At 48.4% G+C, this 19,857-nt stretch overlaps 1 pseudogene; it reads right to left on the reverse strand.

The window, feature by feature from the left end:
- Positions 1 to 18,719: 18,719 nt before the first annotated feature.
- On the reverse strand, positions 18,720 to 19,356 carry LOC112424061 (uncharacterized; annotated as a pseudogene).
- Positions 19,357 to 19,857: the final 501 nt, after the last annotated feature.

Genomic DNA, 19,857 nt, shown 5'->3' on the forward strand with positions numbered 1-19,857 from the left:
CTCTTCCTGGTAACTGGGATGGTATTAAGCAGCAGGTTCCCACCCTGGTGCCACTGCTGTGCGGACTACCTGACTTGGGTGCCCTGGCACTGGCCCCGGGTCCACGTGGCAAGTGTGCGGGTAGGGTGAGTGGCACTGCGGGTCAGGGGTTGCTCCGTCATCTCTGCCCGTGTGCAAATTGCAATTCTGCAGTTTTCTGAAACAGCTGAAGAGCTGGCACAGGAAAGCAGAACTCCCCTGGATGGTGTCAAGGTTGCGGGCACAGAGCAGAGCCTACCAGGCCTGAGGGTCTGCTCCTTTTTCACGTGGTCTGAAGTCTGACCCAGATGCTGAGCACTGCTTGCTTGCGGATGGGGCTGACTGATCGGTTGCAGAGCCGGCCATCTGGCTTTGCCACTGAGGTGTTTGGCCCCAGGATCCACATACTGAGGTTGTGGGCTGGGGGTGGCAGGACAGTTGCTGCCCATGTGCAGTTGGCAGCTGTAGCTTGGGCACCGACGGGGATTGGCAGGACTGGTACCTGATGATCTTAGGGACGCCAAGTGCACCTCCTGCCCAACTGAGGGTCAGTTCCTCTTTGGCCTGCGCCAACAGTGCAGGGGCCGTGGTGGCTCAGTTCTCCGTGGAAACTGGGATGGGTTGAGTGGCCAGTTACCGTCCTTTGGCCGCCTGGCCAACTGCCAGACTTAGCCACTGCCGCCTAGGCATCTGTCTCTGGGGTTACCACTACTTGGGTAGAAGTGAGGGTGGCTGTGGGTATGGAGCGTCACCGGTTGCCAGGCCAGCACTTCTTCGCAACATATTCAGATGGCAGCGGCAGCTCGGCAGGAACACAGACTCATGCAGCCCTCCCACCCAAGTGCCTGTTCCGGATCCTGATGCCTCCACCCACAGAGCCCTGTACCTCATGGTGTCCACTACTCCATTTCTGGCGTGCCTAGGGGTCCCAGGCGGTCTCCGCAACACTGAGTGCGAGGTCGCAGGCCCAGGAACCACCGCGGGTATGGGGGCCTTGCAGTGCTCAGGATTCCTGCAGCAAGGCTGTGCGCTTGATGTGCTCGAGCAGCAGGAGCAGGAGGTCGCATTCTAGAGTCTGGAGTCCAGAGAAAGGAGGAAGCCTCCTTCTTTGGAGGCCACTGCTGTTGCTGCAACCTCTGCCGCCACCAGCAGGGCACCCCCTGATGGTGCCCCTAGCCCACCGCCAGCTGTTGGCCCCGGTATAGCACCCCTAACACCCTGCCCTCACCCCTGCAATGTAGAACCCAATAGTGCCTGCAAACCGTCCCCACCTCGGACATTGCAGCATCAGAAAACTCCTGCAAACTGCCCCCTGCCGTGGGCCATGCAGCCAAGGATAGGACCCCCAACCAACACCCCGCCGTGGGCAGTGACTCCCTGGAAAGCGTTGCAACCTGCTCCCTGCCGTGAATAGTGCATCCACGGATCCTTAAGGCCCCAAACCCACTCACCAGGGTGGACAGTGCAGCCCCAGATAGCAGATAGCACCCCCAACCATCCTCCAGCAACGGGTTATGCTACCCTGGATAGCACACCCAACCTGAACCCTGCCGTGGGCAGTGTAGCTCTTGACAGCTCCCCTAACCCATATGCTACTGCTGAGATATGGTCCAGATAGCACACCAAACCCGAGCCCCACCACAGGCAATGCAGCAGCTGATAGTGCCCCTAACTCATCCCCCACTGACCGCAGTGCAGCACCCAAATGGTGCCCAGTACCCACACCACCACCCCGCCTGCCACTGGTGGGGTATTGTCCCCAAACTGCCCCTTGCCACGGGCAGTGTAGCCCCCAATGGTGCACACAACCCGCTGTTTATCATGGGCAGTCTGGCACCCCATAGCACCTGAAACCACCCCCTCCAGGAACCTCCCTGCCCCGCTTTCCGGCGCTCCCACTGGCAGTGTAGCACTGGATACAGCCCTAACCTATCCCCTGCTGTGGCATTGCAGCCCAAGATAGCGCTCCCAGCAAACCCCCAGCCACGGGCAGTGCAGCCCGGACAGCACCCTCACCCCACTGTGGGCAATGAAGCCGAACCAGTCAGCGCCCCACCATTCCCCCCACCCCCACACCGCTGGCAGTGTAACCACAATCGCGGCCCCAACCCAGTCCCTATCGCGGGCAGTGTAGCACCCAATAGCGCCCCCAACCAGTCCTACTGCTGCCCGCATGACAGAAGTTGGAATTTTTATGTGTAAATATGTATACCTGTATGTTTGATTGTTTTAAAGATAATTCTAGAGTAGAAAAAAAGGACAGTTAGAAATTTCACTTGAAACCATTGGAGTGCCTGAGTTTACTGAGGGAAAGTGTGTTGAATGAAAAGAATTTGGGAAAAACAGACAAACAACTATGAAACTTAGGGATCAGGCATAGCAAGAAGAATCTGCACAGTTAATTGAGAGATGGAGTTTAAAAATAAGTAGACTATGGAAACATGAAACCTAAGTAAAGTGTGTGCTCTAAAATAAAGGGGAAGTTAACAGTGCTAAATTATTCTTAAAATATATGTAGGGTAAGGATTAAAAATGTTATATTTTATTTAGAGACTTTTGAGATCTTGCCATGGAAAGATTCTTTGGAGCACTGGGTTAATTTCAGTTCTCAGTGTACAAAGAAATGACTGGGAAATGATGTAATGTGAGTGAATAAAGATACTTGGTTTGAAATGAGACATAAAAGAAACTGGAGTGTGATATTTCATTAACTCACACATGCACTTATGTGCGTGTGTGTGCTTCATGCTTCTTTGCTTTACAATATGGGGCAGATTAAAAGTGATAAGAACTAACAAATGAAAGACTGAGAAAGCACAAATAATCAATTGTCCGGAGCTGCACGCCCCGGCCATAGTGAATAATAATTGAGGATTAAACGCCTGAGCTATATTCATTTCCACCCCACACCTTCTCCCTATCTTTGCCTTTTTTCCCCTGTACTAATACCTCATTAAAGATGGCGCTCTTCCTGCTTCTTCTTCACTCACTTTTCCCACGCCCGGGAAAATTGTTACTTAATAGCGCAAGCGCAACATGACGTCCGACCGGAGAAACCGAAACTAACCTGGCCACGCCCTCGGCAATGAGATCATTTCCGCCTTAGCCCAACCCCTTCCCTTCCAAGTGTATATAAGGCAGTGCATTACCGCCATTAAACGAGACTTGATCAGAGCACTGTCTTGTCTCCATTTCTCGTGTCTCTTGTTCCCCAAATTCCCACCCCCTCCTCCAGGGCCTACACTGACTATCCCGCGGGCCGGGATACGTGGCGCCCGAACAGGGACCTGGAAACGAGGGACTCCGTGAGGAAGAGGAGGCCAAAGGACGGTCGACCGCTAACGAAGACAAAAGGAGTCAAACTCTTCCGATCACCGCGGGAACCTGCCACGTCAGAATAGAAGGTAAGTGACGCGTCCGAAATGGGACAAGAATTAAGCCAACATCAAATATATGTAGGACAATTAAAAGAGGCTTTAAAGATACGAGGAGTAAAGGTTAAAGGTAATGATTTGTTTAAATTTTTTGATTTTGTAAAAGACACTTGCCCTTGGTTCCCACAAGAAGGAACTATTGATATTAAAAGATGGCGTAGAGTAGGGGATTGTTTGCAGGACTATTATAATACTTTTGGGCCAGAAAAAATTCCTGTAACCGCCTTCTCTTATTGGAACCTCATTAGAGATTTAATAGATAAGAAGGAGGCCGATCCGCAAGTCATGGCTGCGGTCGCTCAGACAGAGCATATTTTAAAGGTTAGCTCCCGCTCTAACCTCACAAAGCCTCCGCAAGATACGGAGGAAGATCTCATTTCCCTCGAAAGTGATCATGAGGAAATTAAGTCTCCTTCTGTAACAGATAAAGAAATACCACATGAAAACAAACCAAAAAAATACCCAATTTTACAGATGCTTCAAAAGGAGGAGGAAATTAATAAGCCTAATCAATTGGATATAAATTGGAATGATTTAGAGGAAGAGGCGGCTAAATATCACAACCCTGATTTGCCTCCCTTTACTTCATACCCACCCCCATATAATAAGACACATAATGAGGCTTCTGCGCCCATTGTTATGGCAGCAATAGATCCCAAAGAAGAATTAAAGCAAAAAATTGCTCAACTAGAAGAACAGATTAAACTTGAAGAGTTACATCAATCATTGATAATTAGGCTCCAAAAGCTAAAAACAGGAAATGAAAAAATACCTAACTCAGACGCTATGGAGGGTTCCTTGCGCCCACTTCAGCGGCCTGGACAACATGTTCCAAGAGGGGGGTTAGTTGCTAGCCGACATAGAGAAGACTCCCCCCCAAAGACGTTTTTCCGGTCACGGAAACCATAGATGAACAGGGACAGGCTTGGAGGCATCATACTGGATTTGATTTTACTATTATAAAAGAGTTAAAGACTGCTGCCTCTCAGTATGGGGCTACTGCTCCATATACTCTTGCTATAGTGGAATCTGTAGCTGAGAATTGGCTCACTCCTACAGACTGAAATACCTTAGTCAGGGCAGTTCTTTCTGGGGGAGACCACTTAATTTGGAAGTCAGAGTTCTTTGAAAATTGTAGAGATACAGCTAAAAGAAATCAACAGGCAGGAAACGGTTGGGATTTTGATATGTTAACAGGTTCAGGTAATTATGCAGACACTCAGGCCCAAATGCAATATGACCCTGGACTGTTCTCACAAATCCAGGCTGCTGCTACAAAAGCCTGGAGAAAACTTCCCGTTAAAGGAGATCCAGGGGCCTCGCTCACAGCGGTTAAACAAGGACCCGATGAGCCATTTTCAGACTTTGTGCATAGACTTATGACCACGGCAGGTAGAATCTTTGGAAATGCAGAAACGGGTGTAGATTATGTTAAACAGTTAGCTTATGAAAATGCTAACCCCACCTGCCAAGCGGCAATCAGACCTTATCGAAAGAAAACAGATTTAACAGGATACATTCGCCTTTGTTCAGATATTAGGCCCTCATATCAACAAGGCCTAGCAATGGCTGCCGCTTTTAGTGGCCAAACAGTAAGAGATTTCCTCATTAACAAAGGTAAAGATAAAGGGGGATGTTTTAGATGCGGTAAAAGGGGACACTTTGCAAAAGATTGCTGTGAAAACCAAAATAGGAGTCCAGAAGCAAAAATCCCAGGCCTTTGCCCAAGGTGTAAAAGAGGAAGGCACTGGGCAAACGAATGTAAATCTAAAACTGACAGTCAAGGAAATCCTTTACCCCCCAGGCAGGGAAACGGGATGAGGGGCCAGCCTCAGGCCCCGAACCAAGCATATGGGGCAGTCAGCTTTGTTCCAGCCAGCAACAGCAATCCATTTCAAAACTTAGTAGAGCAACCCCGGGGAGTGCGGGATTGGACCTCAGTTCCACCTCCCACACAATACTAACACCTGAAATGGGACCGCAAACCTTAAATACCGGAATATATGGACCCTTACCACCTAACACTTTTGGGCTACTTTTAGGAAGAAGTAGTGTCACCATGAGAGGCTTACAAGTCCTCCCTGGAGTTATCGATAATGATTATGAAGGAGAAATTAAAATTATGGCCAGAGCTATTGATAGTATTATTACTGTCCCTCAAGGAGTTAGAATAGCTCAGTTACTCCTGCTACCTTTGGTTAAAACAGATAATAATATCCAATACTCTAATAGGAATATAAAAGGTTTCGGATCATCAGATATATATTGGGTGCAACCAATTACAAATCAAAAACCCTCTCTAACCTTATGGTTAGACGGGAAGGCATTCACTGGACTAATAGACACAGGGGCTGATGTAACTATCATTAAACAGGAAGATTGGCCCTCTCATTGGCCTACCACAGAAACTTTAACTCACTTGAGAGGAATTGGACAAAGCAGTAATCCTAAACAAAGTTCTAAATACCTAACATGGACAGATAAAGAAAACAATTCAGGCCTCATTAAGCCATTTGTCATCCCTTACCTACCTGTTAACCTTTGGGGGCGAGATCTACTCTCTCAAATGAAAATTATAATGTGTAGTCCAAATGATATAGTTACTGCACAAATGTTAACTCAAGGATACACCCCTGGTAAAGGTCTTGGAAAAGGAGAGAACGGTATCCCACAGCCTATACTGGTTTTAGGACAACTTGATAAAAAGGGGTTTGGAAATTTTTAGCTCAGGCCACTGACATACCTGCACCCCAAAGGTGCGCTGACCCCATTACTTGGAAGTCAGATGAGCCCGTTTGGGTTGATCAGTGGCCTTTACTCAATGATAAACTAAGTGCTGCCCAACAGTTAGTGCAGGAACAACTAGCAGCAGGACATATTGAGGAAAGTAATTCCCCTTGGAATACATCTATTTTTGTTATTAAAAAGAAGTCTGGTAAATGGAGACTCTTACAAGATTTAAGAGCAGTAAATATCACTATGATCCTTATGGGTGCCTTACAACCAGGATTGCCTTCACCGGTTGCGATTCCTCAAAAATATTTTAAAATCATTATTGACCTTAAAGATTGCTTTTTTACAATTCCCCTTCACCCTGCTGACCAGAAAAGATTTGCCTTTAGTCTTCCATCTACAAATTTTAAACAACCAATGAAGCGCTATCAATGGAAAGTCTTACCTCAGGGTATGGCCAATAGTCCTACCTTGTGTCAAAAATATGTAGCTGCCGCTATAGAGCCAGTCAGAAAAACATGGGCACAAATGTATATTATACATTATATGGATGATATTTTAATAGCAGGAGAAATTGGCGAACAAGTCTTACAGTGCCTCGCCCAACTCAAACAAGAGTTAACAGCAGCCGGACTACAGATAGCCCCAGAAAAGGTACAATTACAAGATCCATATACTTATCTTGGTTTCCAGATTAATGGACCCAAAATCATTAATCAAAAGGCCATTATACGTCATGATCATTTAAAAACTTTAAATGATTTCCAAAAATTACTGGGAGACATAAATTGGCTTCGACCGTACTTAAAGCTCACCACAGGAGAGTTAAAACCTCTTTTCGATATATTAAAAGGAGACTCTAATCCAAAATCCCCCAGGTCCATTACTAAAGAAGCATTAATAACACTCCAACAGGCAGAACATGCCATTGCAACACAATTTGTTACCGGTATTGATTATTCTCAGCCATTAATATTCCTTATTTTTAACACAACAATAACCCCTACTGGCCTATTTTGGCAGAACAATCCCATTATGTGGGTACACCTGCCCTCCTCCCCTAAAAAGGTTTTGTTGCCTTATTATGATGCCATAGCTGATCTAATTATCTTGGGAAGAGAAAACAGTAGAAAATACTTTGGAATAGAACCCTCTACCATTATACAGCCCTACACTCAATCACGCATCCATTGGCTGTTACAAAATACAGAAGCCTGGCCAATTGCTTGCGCTTCTTATACTGGCGCGATTGACAACCATTACCCACCTAACAAACTTATTCAATTTTGTAAACTTCATGCGTTTGTATTTCCCCATATTACCAGTAAAGAACCTCTCAATGACGCATTACTAATTTTCACTGATGGATCTTCCACAGGACTTGCCGCTTACACTTACAATAATGTAGTCGTTAAATTCCAGACCACTTATACATCAGCTCAGCTGGTCGAATTGCAAGCTATATTTGCAGCACTATCAGCTTTTCCTTGTCAGCCACTTAACATTTATACAGACAGCGCCTACCTGGCTCATTCAATACCCCTCTTAGAGACCGTGTCTCAAATTAAACATATTTCAGACACACCTAACATATTTTTACAATGTCAACAACTTATCCGAAAAAGGACTACTCCCTTTTTTCTTGGGCATATTAGAGCACATTCAGGATTACCGGGACCTCTAACACAAGGTAACGCAACAGCTGACACGGCAACAAAAACCATAGCCACAGTCACTACAGACAATTTGCAACAAGCGCAAAAAGCACATGCCTTACATCATTTAAACGCCCAAACCTTAAGACTTATGTTTAAACTTACCAGAGAACAAGCTCGACAAATAGTTAAACAATGCGCCAACTGCATAACATATTTACCTGTTCCCCATCTAGGAGTTAACCCCCGAGGACTCATCCCCAACGAAATTTGGCAAATGGACGTTACTCACCACTTAGAATTCGGTCAACTAAAATATATCCATGTATGCATAGACACCTATAGTGGATTCATCAGTGTGACTCTCCAAACAGGAGAGGCCACCAAACATGTCATAGCTCATTTATTACACTGCTTTTCTATTTTAGGAATACCCAAACAAATCAAAACAGATAATGGCCCCGGTTATATATCCAAAACCTTCTTACAATTTTGTAATACCCTACAAATTAAACATACCACAGGCATTCCCTATAATCCCCAAGGACAAGGTATAGTAGAAAGAGCTCATCTGTCATTAAAAACTATTATCACAAAATTAAAAGGGGGGAGCTGGTACCCCGTGAAGGGTACCCCCAGAAACAAACTCAATCATGCCCTGTTTATCCTTAATTTTTTAAATTTGGACAGTCATGGAAAATCGGCTGCCGACCGTTTCTGGCATCCTGAATCTCAAAAACAGTTTGCAATGGTAAAATGGAAAGATCCACTCGAGCGTTCATGGCATGGCCCCGATCCAGTTTTAATTTGGGGAAGAGGCTCAGTATGCATCTTCTCACAAAAAAATGATGCAGCCAGATGGCTGCCTGAAAGATTGGTAAGACAAATAAATCATAACCATTGTCAGTCCAGGGAAGATAAATCTCCCTGAGAAGTTCTTTCCTTCTTGTTTTTCAGAAAATGAAGCCTAACATGAAATTCCTTTGGAGAATAATCACTCTATACAACATAGTGACAGTCTATGCAGGTTTTGGTGACCCTCGTAAGGCAAAAGAATTATTACGAAAACAATACGGCCAGCCTTGTGACTGCAGAGGGGGACAAATATCTGAACCTCCGTCAGATAGAATCACCCAGGTGACCTGCACGGGCAAGACAGCTTACCTAATGCCAAACCAGTTATGGAAATGTAAGTCTACCCCAAGAGATACCTCACCTAACAGGCCGCTCCTAGAATGCCCTTGTAGCTCTTTCCAATCTTCTGTACATAGTTCCTGTTATACATCCTATCAACAATGCAAATCAGGCAATAGAACATATTATACGGCCACGTTACTAAAAACACAAACTGGAGGCATTAATGACGTACAAGTATTAGGATCCACTAATAAACTTGTACAATCTCTTTGTAACGGCCAAAAAGGAAAGCCTGTTTGTTGGAGCACTACCACCCCCATTCACATTTCTGATGGAGGAGGCCCATTAGATATTACAAGAATTAAAACCGTCCAGAAAAAATTAGAAGAAATTCATAAAGCTTCTTATCCTGAACTCCAATATCACCCTTTAGCCCTGCCTGAGCTTAGAGATAATTTTAGGCTCGATGCCCAAACCTTTGATATCCTCAATGCTACTTACAATTTACTTCAAATGTCCAATACAAGCCTGGCCCACGATTGTTGGCTTTGTCTTAAAATGGGCCCCCCTATTCCTCTAGCCATACCTAACCTTTCATTGCCCTATGTCAATTACTCAAATGAATCCTTAGTAAATAATTCCTGTCCTATTACCCCCCCCCTTAGTTCAACCGATGACGTTTTCTAATTCCTCTTGCCTCTTTTCACCATCATATAATAACACTAAAGAAATTGATTTAGGCTATGTTGTGTTTGGCAACTGTACTTCCATAATCAATGCCACCAACCCTTTGTGTGCTATAAATGGCTCGGTTTTCGTTTGTGGAAACAACATGGCATATACGTATCTACCTACAAATTGGACAGGACTTTGTGTTCTGGCCACTCTTCTCCCCGACATTGATATCATCCCTGGAGATGAACCTATCCCCATCCCCGCTATTGAACATTTTATTTATAGACCGAAACGAGCCATACAATTTATTCCCTTGTTGGCTGGACTAGGAATCACCACTGCTTTTACTACAGGAGCCACAGGCCTAGGAGTCTCACTAACCCAATATACTAAATTATCCAATCAATTAATCTCAGATGTACAGACCTTATCCAGTACTATACAAGATTTACAAGACCAAGTAGACTCATTAGCTGAAGTAGTTCTCCAGAATAGAAGAGGTCTAGATTTGTTAACGGCAGAACAGGGAGGGATATGTTTGGCTTTACAGGAAAAGTGCTGTTTTTACGCCAACAAATCCGGAATCGTCAGAGATAAGATAAAAACTTTGCAAGAAGAACTAGAAAAGTGCAGAAAAGGCTTGGCCGCCAATCCACTATGGACTGGACTCGATGGACTTCTCCCCTATCTCCTGCCATTTCTTGGTCCTTTACTCACTCTTTTACTCTTCCTCACTCTCAGGCCTATAATCCTTAATAAGCTTATGGCATTTGTCAGACAACAAATTGAGGCCTTCCAGGCCAAACATATACAGGTCCATTATCATCGCCTTGAGATGACTGAAAATGATGAGTCTTATTTACCTTAATAAGACCACCTCTCCTGTGTGCTGAACTGGACAGTCAATGACGGGTAAGAGGACACTATCTCCATCGGAGCCTAAGACAGGAGGGCCGCCCTTGCTGCTGCCTTATCCCATGATGGGCCTAGAAGGTGGGGGTGAGTTGACCCAACCTAAGACAGGCGCAGTTCCCGAGGGGTTTTCTTGTCATAAAAATATAAAAAGGGGGACCTGTCCGGAGCTGCACACCACGGCCATAGTGAATAATAATTGAGGATTAAACGCCTGAGCTATATTCATTTCCACCCCACACCTTCTCCCTATCTTTGCCTTTTTTCCCCTGTACTAATACCTCATTAAAGATGGCGCTCTTCCTGCTTCTTCTTCACTCACTTTTCCCACGCCCGGGAAAATTGTTACTTAATAGCGCAAGCGCAACATGACGTCCGACCGGAGAAACCGAAACTAACCTGGCCACGCCCTCGGCAATGAGATCATTTCCGCCTTAGCCCAACCCCTTCCCTTCCAAGTGTATATAAGGCAGTGCATTACCGCCATTAAACGAGACTTGATCAGAGCACTGTCTTGTCTCCATTTCTCGTGTCTCTTGTTCCCCAAATTCCCACCCCCTCCTCCAGGGCCTACACTGACTATCCCGTGGGCCGGGATAATCAATGACATAAGATTCCTGAGAAAGTCAGATGAAATACAAATCAGCTCCATGTCAGCCAAGATATTTTCTTTCCCGGATCTCCACAATGTAGAATTTTTCAGTCTTTAATATTTTAATGAGCATTTTGAAATACCAAGAAGAGAAAGCACTGTGGTCATATCTGAGTCAGAACTTCCTTTCCAAAAGCCATTTCCCTCCTGCTCAACGGTACTATTAAACCAACATAGAGTAAGAAATGGAAGGCTATTTATTTTGCCAAATAGCAGAAGTACATTGCCTGTGTTTTGCTAAGACAAACTACAGTATGTTTTCATTTTCAGGTTTATACTTAGTTTGGAAATATGTGTCTTCTGTAGAGGAAACTGATAGTGGAATAAAAAGTCTACATGAATAATAACATCTCATAACCACACAATACGCTCATTGAGTCAAATGGCAGCATGGCCCACTTAATTTACATAGATTTCTCCCTTTTTCTCATAGCAAATATAACAAGAAAATTTTGAATAAGCATAATACCATAAAGATTCTACTGTACTCTAGTATATGCATCATTCTCCAAATTACTTATTTATTACAGAACACTTGCTACATATTACAGAACTGCATTTCACCTAAGGCAGGACATATACATTCTCACTCAAAATGGAACAGAGTATACAGAATATGCTCTTGAACACTGTACAGAATGTGAAGGACATTCTAGCATCAGGGCTACCTTAGTTACTGTAGAAACTATTAGAAACAAATGAGTGATTTGTTTTTCTCACTCTTGCAGACAGCAAAAGTAAGTAGAGCCTGGCACAGTGGCTCATGCCTGTAATCCCAGCACTTTGGGAGGCCCAGGCGGACAGATCACCTGAGGTTGGGAGTTCAAGACTAGCCTGGCCAACATGGCGCAGCCCTGTCTCTGCTAAAAATGCAAAAATTAACCAGGCATGGTGGTGGACACTTATAATCCCAGCTACTCGGGAGGCTGAGGTGGGAGAATCACTTGAACTGGGAGGCAGAGGTTGCAGTGAACCTAGATCGCACCACTGCAACCCAGCATGGATGACAAAGCAAGACTCCATTTCAAAAATTGATAGAAAATATTGGACACTGGCCGGGCACGGTGGCTCAAGCCTGTAATCCCAGCACTTTGGGAGGCCGAGACGGGAGGATCACAAGGTCAGGAGATCGAGACCATCCTGGCTAACATGGTGAAACCCCGTCTCTACTAAAAATACAAAAAACTAGCCGGGCGAGGTGGCGGGCGCCTGTAGTCCCAGCTACTTGGGAGGCTGAGGCAGGAGAATGGCGTAAACCCTGGAGGCGGAGCTTGCAGTGAGCTGAGATCCGGCCACTGCACTCCAGCCTGGGCGACAGAGCGAGACTCTGTCTCAAAAAAAAAAAAAAAAAAGAAAATATTGGACACACAAAATGTAGATATCTAAAACCATAATTTTCTTACTGGGTACTTTAATTTTACTTCTGTTAATCTCTACCAGTGATGATTGGAAATGATTCACCAGGATGAATCTTTTTTTCCACTAATGCATGTAAGTCTAGTGTGATACTATAAGCATGCACAACAAGCCTATGTATAGTGGATGTGCTTCTGTGAGAGGTGATTCCCATTGAGATAAGCATTTTGAAGTTAGCTCAATATGTTTTCTTTGTTCTCCTTGATAGAATTATAAACTAAAGGATCACATAAGATTATCATTCCTAACAATCTATATCCTAACAGGCAAATTGAATGGCGTATTCAAGAATTCTAAACATACACACAAAATACCAAAAAGAGGAGATACTAGAATAAATGTGAACAACTATTTTAGGAGAATAAACTGTTCATCACTATTCTTTATAATAAGCTCACCAAATTCTGTGCTTTTGAAACAGATATAGTAAAAAAATGGTTTTTTGTGAGTATATGTAATGTTTTAAATAAGAAAAACATATCCCATTAGCAATAATAGCCAAAAAGGACAACATAGATTAGAAAACAGACATCACTGTTGTACCTGTAGAGCAATTTTACAAAATTAGACACTATGCAAGTTGGTAAAGTGTATAAGGGAACTCGAGAGAAATACAGTAATATTTTAACTTGTGTTATGAGTCTCTGGATGCAGATTTCCCATGAATGCTTTGGTTATATCTAGTGTTTTTAAAAAGATAAGGACTTCCATCATGCTTCCCTTAGTTTAGCATAGGCCTCACTCCAGCCAGCAGCTCTGCCTTTCTGATTCAGAGCGGCAGCTGGTCTGAGGAGACCAGGAAACAAGCCGTGGGGCACTGACTGCTCTGCCCACTCAGGGGCAGCAGAGGCCTAGGCAACAGGTGCAGCCGCAGAGCACCATAGCTCCATGAGAAATAGTGTGGGGCCCTCCGGGCTGGTGTTGGACACCACCAGGGGGCTGCAGTGGCTGCAGACTGTGTCCTCAACCTCAAAAGAACAAACTGAAAACTTGCAGCCACATCATCTCTGGTCCCGGGGGCTGGATTCTGCAGCTGCTCCCCAGACACAGTTGGGATTTACCCCGGAGACTCTGTACCTCTTGGGTCCCTGGTCCAACCTACAGATGAGGCCCAGCTTTGGAATCACAGACTTGATGGGACAGGCGGCCACCCTTGCCCCCGCTTCCCTGCTGGTGGGTGGAAAGGGGGGTCCCTTGTCGAGGAGAGACACACTGGTGTTCTGACGCATCGCCAGGCCAAACTTTAAAGACCCTTCACAAGGACCCTCCCCAGAGTATTCTGGGGATCAGAGCCCATCCCTTCCGGGGCCCCTCCCTCCCCAGTCATGCGGGGGTTGCCAGGACTCCCCAGCACTGGAACCTGGGTAGCAGACGGCAATATCTGGAGAGCGAGGCCGGAGGCCTGTTCCCCCATGGGGGATGAGAACCTCGGCTGGGCCGTCTGTCCGCAGTGCCCACTCTCTGATGGCCGCCGGGGTGGGATGGCTCTGGGGAAGAAAGCCGGCCTCACCCAAGTGTGGGGCAAATGGAGAGTCAGGGGCCTGCTCAATGCTGAGCCACAAAGGGAACTCTGGTGGAGGGGACCAGAGTCCAGGCTTGCCCTGGGTCCTAGGTCAGCCCTTCCCTGACGGGCCATCCCCAAAGCAGTGACCCGTCCCCCTGTCTGCGGCAGGTGCTTCCATCATTCGCTCACGGACCACCCCCGCTGGATCCGAGATCAAAGCCATGAGTTGAGTCTTACGCAAAGACCTACTCTGTCGTCTTCCCCAACCATGAGCGGCTGGCTTAGCACAACATGAGGAGAGACCCGCTGCAGGAGGTAACGCCCCTACAGCTCCTGCTAGGGGCTGGCGGCAAGGGTCTGGGATATCCTCAGGGCGGCAGGGTCACAGAAATGCAAGGCATACCCCAATCGAAGATCAGGCGCGGTGAAGAGTCGTCTGTCATTCCCCAGGTAGTAACCTGGCAGTGCTCAGGGCCAGGGACGTTAGGGAATAAGGTGGAAATGTCTCCCTCCCACCCAGAGGTCTTCCACTGTAGTGGAGGAGCAGGAACACGCACCCAGGAACTGCTCCCCGGCAACTGCTGGCAGCAGCACCAACAGGGCAGGGGTCCTGGGGGGCAGGGTGTTGGTGGGTGTATGCAGCCATGCAGCAGCCACATATGGGGGGAGCAGCCAGAACACGGCGTACCCAGGAGAGGGGCTCCTGCTTGTAGAGCCTGCTGTGGAGGCTCTTCTACCCCGGTAAGCTTCCACTCACCCATTCAGTGAAACCCATTGTCAGGTACCCCTTTCTCAGGTCTGCCCCTGTGTCCTCCCTTGGGTCCCCAAAGACCCGGGAGCTCCTTCCAGCCCCTGTCTCCATTCCTTCCCCCTCTCCCTGGCCATCTCGTACTGGATGCTTTTCTTGCTGGGGAACAGGGCCTATGTCCTAGGCACTCTGGTTCCTGAGCACTGAGGCACTTGGGGCATGTTTGTTGAAAAGATGTGTGGGTGGGGAGGCAATAGGACACGCTCAGGGAGCAGGTGGTTTTTAAACTGGAGAAGGGACCTCCCTTACCTGAGACTCCAGTGTCTGGCCCCAAGAGAGATCCCGGTATTAGCTGCACATCCTGGGGAGAGGTCCAGAGACTTAAGTGGTCAGATGACTGAATCCCAGACTGCCCTGGCCCTTTGGCCTGGCTTGGTGGACCAGCTATGATCTCAGGCCACACATGGCCCTGGGGTCTCCCTAGCATGCCTCTGGGCCTGTAATCAGTAATCACCTCCTTACCAGTCCTGACAGTTCAGATACTTCCCTGGGTGAATTCAGGTTTGCTCCCCTCACAGTCAGCTCAGATGCATTCCTCAGAACTGAGCAGCTCTACTGAAGAAACTTGGCAAGGGCTGAAGCACGCCCCTGCCACCCAGGGAAATCTTCGTTCACCCACACCTTGACTTCCCTTCCTAGTTAACATCCTTCTTGTGACACTTGACAGCTGCTTACATTTGTTTCCTTCCTTCCTTCCTTCCTTCCTTCCTTCCTTCCTTCCTTCCTTCCTTCCTTCCTTCCTTCCTTTCCTTCTTTCTTTCATAAAGAGGGGAGCCTGCCTTCTTTGAATGGGCCCTTGAGAGGAACACTTTCCCTGCTTGGAAAGGTAGCCCGTGCGATGTTCCCATTGTTCACTGACGGGTGGGTGGATTTTGTGCCCTTGATTGCCGCCCCCTCAGAATCCCAGGCAGGCAGGGAGGACCCATCCATGTCATTAATGAATGCTGTGGCCTTGGGCGTGCCTCCTCCTTCTAGGGGCCTCATTCCAGTCAGATGGGGTGGCCCCTGGGTAGGGCCCTTCCAGACCCGAGAGTAAGGATTCTTTTTTTTTTCCCAAACCAAATTTCTTTTTAAAGAAATCTCCCACTCTGTTTCACTGGTGTGTTCATTGCATTCGTTGTTGTGATTAAGTAGGCAGATCTTTAAAATGAGTCATTTTAACCACTCTAAATTGTACACTTCAGTGGCATTAAGTGCATTTGTAGTGCTGTGCAACCATTCCCACTACCCAGTTCCAGAGCATTCTCATCACCCCATGGGGAAACACCATCCCCAGTAAAGAGCCCTTCCTCATCTCTCTTCCACCAGCCCTGGCAAGCACTAAGCTGCTTTTGGTCTCTATGGATTTGCCTGTTCAGGTCACTTCATATATAGGGAATTATCCAACACATGAGCTTTTGTGTTGGCTTCATTCCTATAGCATCTTTTCAAGGTTCATCCATGTCATAAAATGTGTCCAAATTTCATTGTTTTTATGGCTGCTATTCCATGGTGTACACAGACCATGCTTTGTTGATTTACCCATCAGCTGATGGCCATGTGGGTCATCTCCCCTGTTTGATGATTGTGCACAGAGCTCAATGAACATGTGTGAATAGAATTTGTTTGCAACCCTGGTCTCAGTTCTCTTGTGCATACTTGGGAGTGGAATTGCTGGGTCATATGGTGCATCTTTCTGCTAGGGTAGCCACAGCAAAAGGCCGCGGGGGGGAGGCTTCAACAGACTTTTTTTTCTCACATTTCTGGAGACTGGAAGGTCCAAGATCAAGGTGTTGGCTGATGGGTTCCTGGAGAGGGCTCTCCTGGCTCGTAGTCATAGTCGGTCACTTTCTCACTGTCCTCATGCAGTGGGTAGAGGGTCCTGGCATTGCTTCCTCCTCCTATAAGGGCTCCAGCCATATGGTATTAGGACTCACCCTGATGACCTCACTTAACCTAAAGATCCCATCTCCAAATACAGTCACGTCTGGGTTAGGGCTTTGAAATATGAATTTAGCGGGGGATGTGATTCAGTCCATAGCAGATGATAATTCTACAGATAGGGGTTCTCAGGGCAAGGGAAATCAGGGCAGGTGGTAATTCTATAGATGGGATTTCTGGGGCAAGGGGAGGTCAGGGCAGATGGTAATTCTGCAGATGGGGTTTTTGGGGCAATGGCAGGTTGGGGCAGGTGGTAATTCTATAGATAGGGTTCTCAGGGTGAGGGCAGATGAGGCAGATGATAATTCTTTAGATGGGGATTTTGAGGTGAGAGCAGATGAGGCAGATGGTAATTCTATGCATGGGGGTTCTCAGAGTGAGACAGTGAGGGTAGCTACAAACACTGGGCTGGGGGCCTGTTTCCAAGAGTCAGGGCCTCCTTGATCTCTGCACCCTTGGGTGTAAAGTGGGGGATGTGGCACTCTGCCCTGTGCAGGGGCATCAGGCTGTGTGTGATGAGTGCCTGTTCCCCACTCCTGTTCAGAGAGAGGAACAAAGGCAGTCCTGCTATGAAACCTGGGACGCAGGCCTTCGGGAGCAGGCACCACAAGGTCTTAAGACCAGCTGAGGGGTAGGATTTGATCCAAATTTACAGAAATCAAAATCCGCTTCCTGGGGCTGCATCTCACCAGTCCCTTTTGTGCACTCACCTTCCATGGCCATGGCAACCCACAGCCCAGGACAGGCTCCAGAGCTCCAAGGCATCGGGAGGGGAGATAGGAGCCAGAGTGGCTGAGGGGGCCTCGGCTCTGGAGTCAGTGTCCTCAGCCTTGCCAGTCATTGTGTCTTCTCCTGCTGGCCCCTAGGGACATGCAGTCCTCACGAACCCTGTGGGGAGGAGGGGTCTGGGCAGACCCTGCCTTGAAGCACAGCCCACTGTGTTCCACTCAGATCTGGCCCTGGAAGCCCTTCTCCCCTGTCCCTGGGTGAGGAGAGGAGAGCAAGTCAGGAACACACCCCACATCCCAAGATGGGCAGATTTTGCACCCCCACCCAAGAACCAACCTGCATGTCTAGGACACCTTGGCAGGGCTGCAGTGGGTGGGATGGCCCTGCTGGGGAAGGAGAGGACTCCACGCTGAGATGCCAGCAAAGCCTGACTCCATCACAACCTCAGACTGGCTCCCACCTGTGTGTGAAGAGGAGGTGAGGCTGGGGCAGGCGGACGGGCCCAGCAGCCCTGGGAGGCAAGAATTGCCCGCACCTGACTTCAGAGCTGAGCTATGCCAGTAATTAGGAGGGCAGGTGGGGGCGGTTGTCTGCAGGAACAGAGGCCGAGGAGGGCCATGGCGCTGTGGGGTGTCTGAGAAGGGAGCAGATGCCAGGGAGGCCAAGACAATGGCAGAGAAGCTGGACCCTGGAGCCCACGCACCTGCCTGGCTTCATGCCACTACCCAGTCCTGGACTTGTCTGTGCCCTTGGGTGAGACGTCACTTCTCTGCGCCTCAGTTTCCTCATCTGTAGAAAGGGGTACACCTGGTAGGAGCATAAGGCACTTCTGGCCGGTTCTGGCCCAGAGCAGAAGCTGGGCCTCGGATTGCCCTGGCTCTGGGGAGCAGCCCTGGTTGAGGTCCTGGGTAACTGCCTCTCCCTGTCGTTCCCCACCTTGGGTGCATCCAGCTTCTCCTCCAGCCTCCTAGGCCCCGCCGGGCTCTAAGACCCACCAGGTGAGGCTCCTGCATCCTTTGTGCCGCTGCTTTGCCTGAACCTCATGGGAGCCCCCTGCCTGTGTCCACAACACACTCTCACTCACTGTAGAGGCTCCCCAAGGGCAGGGCCAGGCCTGACTCCTTCATCATAGCCTCAGCGGGACCCCGCTCTGGGAAGGGAAGTGGGGAGGCACCAGGAAGCGAGGCCTAGGACCAGATGTTTTCTTCCCAGGTCCTTCAGTACGACTACTACCGGGCTTATGGGAGCCGCTGCGCACTAGGACTATGCCTACCGCAGGCTGCTGGGGGAGTACGCTTTCCACTTCCCACCCCATCACGACGAGGTGCGTAGCTGGGGTCCATCGCGGGGGTCCATCCCTCTGCTTGTCCCTCAGTTGAGCCTCCCTATTGGGCCGGCCCTCAGCTGGCCCTGCAGAAGTTCCCCTCCCCCAGGAGTCTCTTCCGGCTCTGCATTCACGCTGTTTTCCTCTGACTCCATTTTGAGGAGGAATCATGCATTTTCCTCTCACCCCTCCTCCCTCTGTATGGAGATTTTGCCAGCAGCCAGGCCTGAGCTAAAGTGGTGCTGCTGAGGATGGGGTGAGGTGGGGACTGAGGTAACGGGCTGGGGCCCAGCGGGGCTGCACCACTCTGGACCTCCCCCTCCAGCTCTCTGGAGCTACTCCGAGGCTGGCATGAGATGTGATTGGGGAAGGGACTCCTCCTTCCTGGAAGCCAGCGCAGAGCAGATCCAAGACAAGGTGCCCAGAGGCTCCTGGTCATCAGGCCCCTTATGGGCCCCTCCAAAAGACAAGCAGAGGGAACCAGAGTTGAGAGGGCCATGGCCTGGAGCCTGCTGTTCCTGCTTGCTCTTCCTCTTGCTCCAAAGTGGGCAGGCAAGGCTGGTCACACGGGGCACATTGCAGCCCGTCACCCCTGCCCAGGGACCTGAATCCCACATGCGGGGGTGGAGGTGAGGAGTCTTGGGGGGCCTCCTCCCCTGCAGCAACCTGCACCACACAGGGGCGTTCTACCTGACAGCTGTCCTGGAAGGAGAGCTTCTGCCCTGGACTGCCCAGCCGTGTGGTAAAGTGTTCACAGGTAGAGTTCAGCTATTGTCCCCACACCACCCCAGGGAGACTCCTGACATCTCACCATGAATCTGACATAACAGCAGAGCCAAGGCCTGAGCCCGAAGTCTCAGACCCCAGGGACAGCTTAGGAGGCATCCACTAGGGGGTTCCTTTCTGGGGCCTCTGGGACAGGTACAAGCCCAGCTTCTTT

Source organism: Macaca nemestrina, chromosome 15, assembly GCF_043159975.1.
Source record: "Macaca nemestrina isolate mMacNem1 chromosome 15, mMacNem.hap1, whole genome shotgun sequence".
NCBI classification, from domain to species: Eukaryota; Metazoa; Chordata; class Mammalia; order Primates; family Cercopithecidae; genus Macaca; species Macaca nemestrina.